Here is a 6,914-nt window from a genome sequence, read left to right as displayed (position 1 = left end):
AAAAAAAAAAAAAATAGTGTGCCCATTGGGATGGAGTCCTATCTTTCTGATTAAATTGTTCTGCCAGCTAAATAATCAAGATTTTCAAGAGCAGATACACTTTTAAAAGTTTAGTGTATTTGGAGAAAGTCTGCTGATATGTGAGGGGAAAATTATTTTCTCTCACCTTCCACAAATTGCTGTTCCTTCCCTTGACTCTTTGGCTGCATAAAGTTTATGTGGGCAGATGTTCCCAGAATTCCCTTCTCTGCATGGGACCTCTTTACAACCCCAGCAGGCAACCACATTTTGCTGTGCAACCTAAACATTGAGACTTAAACTGCAAGCAATCTGTTACACTCTAGCTAAGGAAATAAAAGTTCTTCAGCTGTCAAGGAGAGATGTATTAGTTTGGCCATGCCTAAAATGCTTTGGGAGATTTTCTGAAAATAAACATGCCAATCTAGCTCTGAGCCTTGTTGTATGGGGAGATTTGAAAATGTATGGGTTTTGTTTTCAAATATAATGCAGCAAACAGGTAGAACCAATTCAAAAGGACTTTTAGTTTTTCCTAGGGGGCTGGGGAGTTCATTAGAAATAATTGCACATATACTCTGCTGGAGTTAACAAATGCTCAGCAAGCTATTATAGTGTGTAACAGCAGCCTATAGTAATTTAGGGGTACTGAACAGCCCGAAGATTAACCACATTCATTGATCTTGAATTTAGAATTTTCTCTGTATTTTTAAAGCTATTCCTTGATAAATTGTTAGTTAGACTGAACTGTTTGCATACATTTCTTTTATTGTTATAAGCCAAAACAGGGCACCAGTTTGAATCAGCCTGTTTACCTCTTACTTCTGAGCAATGTATCTACTTCCTTTCTGGCAAGCATTCAAATTTTGATTTTAAACTTGCAATCTGTCTTGTCATAAGAAGGAGAACATGTTAGACCATCATTTTGATCTCAAGCTGAACTTAAATTTATCTTCTCACTTCAGTATCCCTGACCAAGGACCATTCTAAGGATCATAACTAGATATCATTCAAAAAAAACCATGAAGGAAATGTTATTACATAAGAAGTGAGGTCTCATTTACACAGGTAGGATATCAGCTGATTTTGTAGCTGGAATGCTGTTCTCCTTTCAGGCCTTTTCAATCTTGTCAGTGTCTGGAAGATGTCCCTTGCCCCCTAACTCATAAACCATAAATATACTGATTGAAAGCTTCAGGCAATTCCAACCACTGAAATATATTGTAATATGGAATCTTATTCCTCAGGCAAAATACAAATGTTCTATTTTAGTAAGCTCATTGCTGTCAATTCCACTGGCCTCAATGCCCTCCTTCTGCTCTATTGCAAGCTTTTCATTTTATGGCAGCTTGGCAAATTATGTATGCAAATTATGCATCTCAGCACACTGGCAGAACTTTCTCTCAGCTAGGTGTATTTCCTTTATTTTTCCTGTCCCCTTGCCTTTCCCCTTCCCCTTCCACATTGCTTGATGAAATGTAAGCATGTTCTTTTTTGCTTATTTTTGTAGTTTTCTTGCCAGTTTTCTTGACCTCAGTGCTTAGATTGTCATTCTCTTTCTTTGTGGAAAAAAAAGTATCCCACAGAAATGTTCCCTTCATTTATCTAATGTCTGGTTCTTTTCAGTAATTGGTGAATTTTGTAAGAACTTGTAGTTAAGAATATTCTGTCATAAACCTGATATATTTAATAATGCTCATTGATGTTTCTTAGGAAAAATACAGGAAAATGACAGCAGAGGCTGTTTCCCACTAACCAGTTACATTCTTACTCTGCAGCAAAAACTCCCTTTCTCTGAAAACAAAGCTTATTAGTCTGGCAAACTACAATGTTAGACCCCTATTAAATGCAAGGAAAGAACAAAATATTTTCAGAAAAATGTTACATCACAAAAGCTCAGTCATAAGTTTTGCTTTTTAAAAACGAATTTTTTTTCTTAAAGGTTTTATATTTTCTCATTTAAGACCTCTTCCTGGGTTTAAGGAAATTTTTATTTCTTTTAATCAGGTAAGGATTCTCCTTAACATTTTAGATTTGGTGTTTGCAACTGCATGTTCTAGCCTGTTTCCTCTAATTCTCATTCACTCAAAGGAAAATTAGGAGCAACACATTCCTTCACCTCGTGCTTTGTTTGAAAGAAAGCAATCTTATCCACTATATTTTTAATTACCATATTTTAAAAGCAATTTTATAATTAGAGCAGTAATGAGAACATATATTTTATAAAAACCACTCCTATTCAAAAAATACACATATGTTTTTCAAAACCAATTATTTGTTTTCAACATTACTGAAATTCTCTTGGACATGTGTCCCTTCAAACTCATTTCTTTAGAGATTTTACTTGCATTGTATAATATTCTGCCTGGCATTTTTTTCTCAGAAACGGAATTAGTATCTTAAATGTTGGCCCCTTCCTTCATGTGAACATTCACTCTTCTTTAGTAGGTAAACCCTGGGAAGAACTGTGGTAGCTAGACATATACAATGATCCCTTTACCATAATCATTGTGCTAATTGCTGTCTGACTGATGATGACTGGCCATCAATTATATCAAGCTGGGACCAAAATATCCTGTTAAATACAACAACAAAAAAAGCAAAGTCCTTCTAGCATCTCCTTTCCCTAGTCCTTGTGACTACTTTGCATTCCACATTGAATGTTACTGAAGCCATGCCTTTCCCATGAGGACTGGCCACTCCATGTAGCAGCTGAAATAAGCTTTAAATATAACCTTTCAAAAAGATATAAAGAAACAGCCTAGCTGGGCCACATCCATTTAACTGTTTTCATTTGTTAGAATGTTCAGTCATGTTCTGTTGGGAGATGTGGGTTTTCAAGCTGCTTTATCACATCAGGGTTGTGGTGTTTTGTGTTTCTGTCAGCATGTAATTGGACATTGCCAATAGCACTTAAAGTTACTTGGTGCAGATGATGCTCCAAATCACTGCTTGTAATCTGACACATCTCAAAGGACTTTCTAAGTGTTTTTTTGGAGGCAGCTAGCTAGGTTGGGTTGACCCACTGAACTTTTTTATCTCTAAAAGGTGCTTGAAGGATTAGTGCCAGCTGTAGGCTAGTGTTATCCTTTAGACATCATTGGACATAAGTGTCTCAGCACATAACTCTGAATGTGGCTGCTCAGAATACATGTCAGGTAACAAAGGTCTTGAACTATCAACTGTCAGAAATAGCCACTGACTAAGTATTCCTTCTCTTCTCTGTAGAGCCAAATCTATACAGATTACATCCTTCTCTAACAGCCCTTTTGAAAACTTTGACTCCAATTTACTATCAGTTCTCAGCACAGCAAGTCCCTTGTTAGTTTCCAGACATAGTTAGATGTCTGCTTATGTTAGATGAGATGACAGATATATTTACCATTCAAAAGTGATAGATACAAATATCATGCTACCAGCCTTTACTTAGTACAGCTGGCAGTTTCTTATGGGTAGCTATAAACAGGCAGGCAAATTTAGTTCTTTTTAGGACACCTACACTACTTACAGGCATGTCATGTTGTCACTTTACATGACAACATTTCTATGTTGCTAGTTGCTATGCTGACAATTAAGCTGTATACTATTCTCCTAAAAATTTGCCAGATGTTCCAAATTTTTTCACTTTTACACACAGAATTTTGTTATTTTGCCTAAAAACCATCACAAACCCCCAAATACCCATATATCTAGCAATGACTAAGAAACAAATTATTTTTTTGAGTTTATGCACTTACAACTCCTGTTACAGGCCACTGCAGCAGGAACATTTAAATGTATTTGTATTGGACCATGTGATGTCAGAAGTGAACTCTAATGCATTTTTTTGTTTTTACAGACTGGTTTTGGACTGTTTTGTGCAGCACTGTTATTGATCATATCACTTATGAAGTGTTAAGTTCTTTTTACAAAATCACTGTACACTTCACTGCAACTCTTGGCAAAGAAAAGAATGACAGATACTCAAAACTTAAGTAGTGGAGAGTGAAATGCTACTTTTGGATAGAGGTCTATATGACAGCAAGTGGAGTAGGTGTCAATGAAGAGTGAGAGAATAAGCAGTAAGCAAAAGCGACCACAGAAACCACACACGGGGTTACAGCAAAGGGAATGCTCAGTGTGCTGTGCAGTGGATGGTCAGGACATTTGAAACTGTGATTGAAGTAATTTGTGATTCCTTCAGTGTTCAGGGAAATGGGATGTTAGTGTTTTTTTTTTTTTTTCAGATAACTCTGATTTCTCCTCGTTGGCAAGATGCATTCATTACTTTCAATTTACCCTACACCCTGCACATGGAAGTCCACATAATGACCGTTTGTGCAGGTTGGAGGGGTTAGCATTATCAACCACCTCAAACTGAAAGCTTGCTATACTGGACATTGTGCACAAGCAAGAAAGATGGACTCCTTTTAGTCTGATCTTCCAGGCTAGAAAAGTGGTTTGTCCAAGTCATACACTATGTTGTCATACAGCAGCAAAATCCATGCTACTACTTGCTGTGCAGAAAACAGAGATTGCTTTTCACTTTCTGCATGCTTGGTTCTAGCTTTTATTTCCACTCTACAGGTATCTGGAAGATTTTCTCTTGGTCATTCTTACTGCTCAACAAATGTGAAGGGTCTTATGGAGAGTGTTTTATCTTCTTTCATTGCCTTTTCATTGTTAAAAGTTCAATTGCCAAACAGTTACCACAAGAAGCATACTTAGGAATAATATTTACCCTATACAGGTATTTTATAGAGTAGTAGGACACCTATTTGGTAAGAAAAATGCCAGGAAGAGACACTGCTTGGTGCTTGCGGCATTCCCTTAGGGTATAACAGATGCCTCAGACTGAGAGACACAGCCTCAAGTTTCCCATATCCTGAGGTCAAAGTGACTGTTTTGTGTGTTTATTCCATAGTGTTTTTAACAGGAAAGACTCTGTGGACTGAAAGAGGAGGAATTATGACTGTTCAGTGCTCTGAGGTACCCCAGAGTTTGTGTGCTTATTTTATGCTCAATTGGAATATCCAAAACACCACAGATTTAAGAGATGCCAAGAAAGCAAGTTTTCATCTGACTTGTTGTAATTTTTTTTCCTGACCCTATTTGTAAACTGCTTGTTTAGGGTTGTGGAAATGGAAACTGAGATACGATGAAAGGGAAGACCTTCACACATTTTAAACGTCAAAGAATGTTTTCCTTGCCCTTTGACTAGTAGTATGGAATGGTTCTTACTTTATTCAAATTATTAGCATGCCTTCCACTGAAGGTATTATTGGAATAACGCCCGAGTTTGCTGTGTTTTAATTCTTTCTCGTCCTCTAAAGCAGGTGTAGTTATATGAATGGTTACTTCTATTTCCTATGAAAATGTGGTGTTTTCCTCAGTTTTTATCATTTTGGGACAATATCTCTGATCTGCTGTAGCACTTTAAATCATCAGATCTATTTTGCATTGATTGGCCATTAAACAGACTTAGACAAAGCCATCTATACCAGAGCTGGACAATTCAGAATCAATAATCAAAGTGTGTTTTCATTACCATTTTACTGCCTCACCCTGCTATTAACTTGTCACAGTTGGGTTGCTTTTATGTTTTCACATACTCTGTGATGGATTAATCTAGTTAGCTGGCTAGATAGATTATATGCATTAACACTTAACAGCTTTGCTCAAGCACTGGCTAAGGCATAAGGCTTACCTTATATAATGCTCCAAAAGGTCTGATTTGCTGTGCTTTACTTTGTGTTCATTCTTTTCTTTGGCCATGGCTATATAATAGAAGTGAAAGTGCATTTCAACTGAAACATCTGGTTTCATTTCTCAGGAGGTTTAATGGCGGTATCATTGAGCTTCTACTCTTTTCCAGAGTCACATTCTTATTTTTAACAATACTACTTATAAGTTCCTGAATGAACCTAATTCCGTTTGAAGTCAGTTTGCTGCTTCTAATTATTTTCAGGAATTTGGCAGCATTTTTACTCTTCAGTTGTTGGTTATGTTACCTTGTTTTGTACACCTTATTTGTCCGTCATCCCACAAATTCACTAATATGGAAGTCTTTGGGTGAAGTCTTAAATGTTTAAGATTTATGATCCTAGGAATGGTAGAGACAACAACCATGAAAGATGCCACCCAGTAACTAATTGCAAGGGCACTTCTAGTTGTCTTTATTCTACCCTGGATATATGAGTTTTGATTTAAATATTTGTTTTGAACTGATGTTTATGTATGTTGCATTCCATTGCGGGGAACTGTGAGGAGTTCTTTAAAAAACAGACGGCCTAGAACAAAATTTCGTCAACTGACACACCATTGTATCTGAGAACTATTTATGGTAATGAGAAAAAAAAGGAATTGCCCTGCTAGAGAGCTAGCAAAGACAGAAAAGGAGGAAGGTAAATGGGAAAGGATGAGGGGAGAGAGAGAGGGAGAGAGAGAAGGTGACAGAAGTGGAGAAGTGGGCATTACTACCATAGGATCAAGGGGTGCTGTTGACGTCCAAGAAACAGGGGTGTGTGCACGCTGCCTGCTGGGGAGCCCATAGGAGCAGCTCACAGGGAGGCATGGCTCCACAGGCACAGCTCTCACGGGGACAGATGCCTGGACATGAGGTGAGTGGGGATTGAGCAGGAGGTGTGGGACCCTGGACAGGGTCGTGGTGGGGCTTGCAGTGATGGGCTGGATTGGAGGCAAGGCAGGGTGGCTTAGGCAGGAACACAGGGAAAAATAGTAGGGTGCTGGTCAGGGACACAAGGAGGCAGGACAGGTGACGGGAATGGGTGAGGGGGTCGGGCAGGATACAGGCTACACAGGAAGCTCAGAGGTCAGCTGGTGTCCTGCCAAGCGCCCAGTGAGTGAGTGAGGAGTGAGTGAGGGCAAGCAAGGGCCAGCAAGGGTGTAAGAGCCAAAAC

The sequence above is a fragment of the Anomalospiza imberbis genome, chromosome Z (genome assembly GCF_031753505.1).
Source record: "Anomalospiza imberbis isolate Cuckoo-Finch-1a 21T00152 chromosome Z, ASM3175350v1, whole genome shotgun sequence".
Taxonomy (NCBI): Eukaryota; Metazoa; Chordata; class Aves; order Passeriformes; family Viduidae; genus Anomalospiza; species Anomalospiza imberbis.
This window is presented reverse-complemented; position numbering follows the sequence as displayed.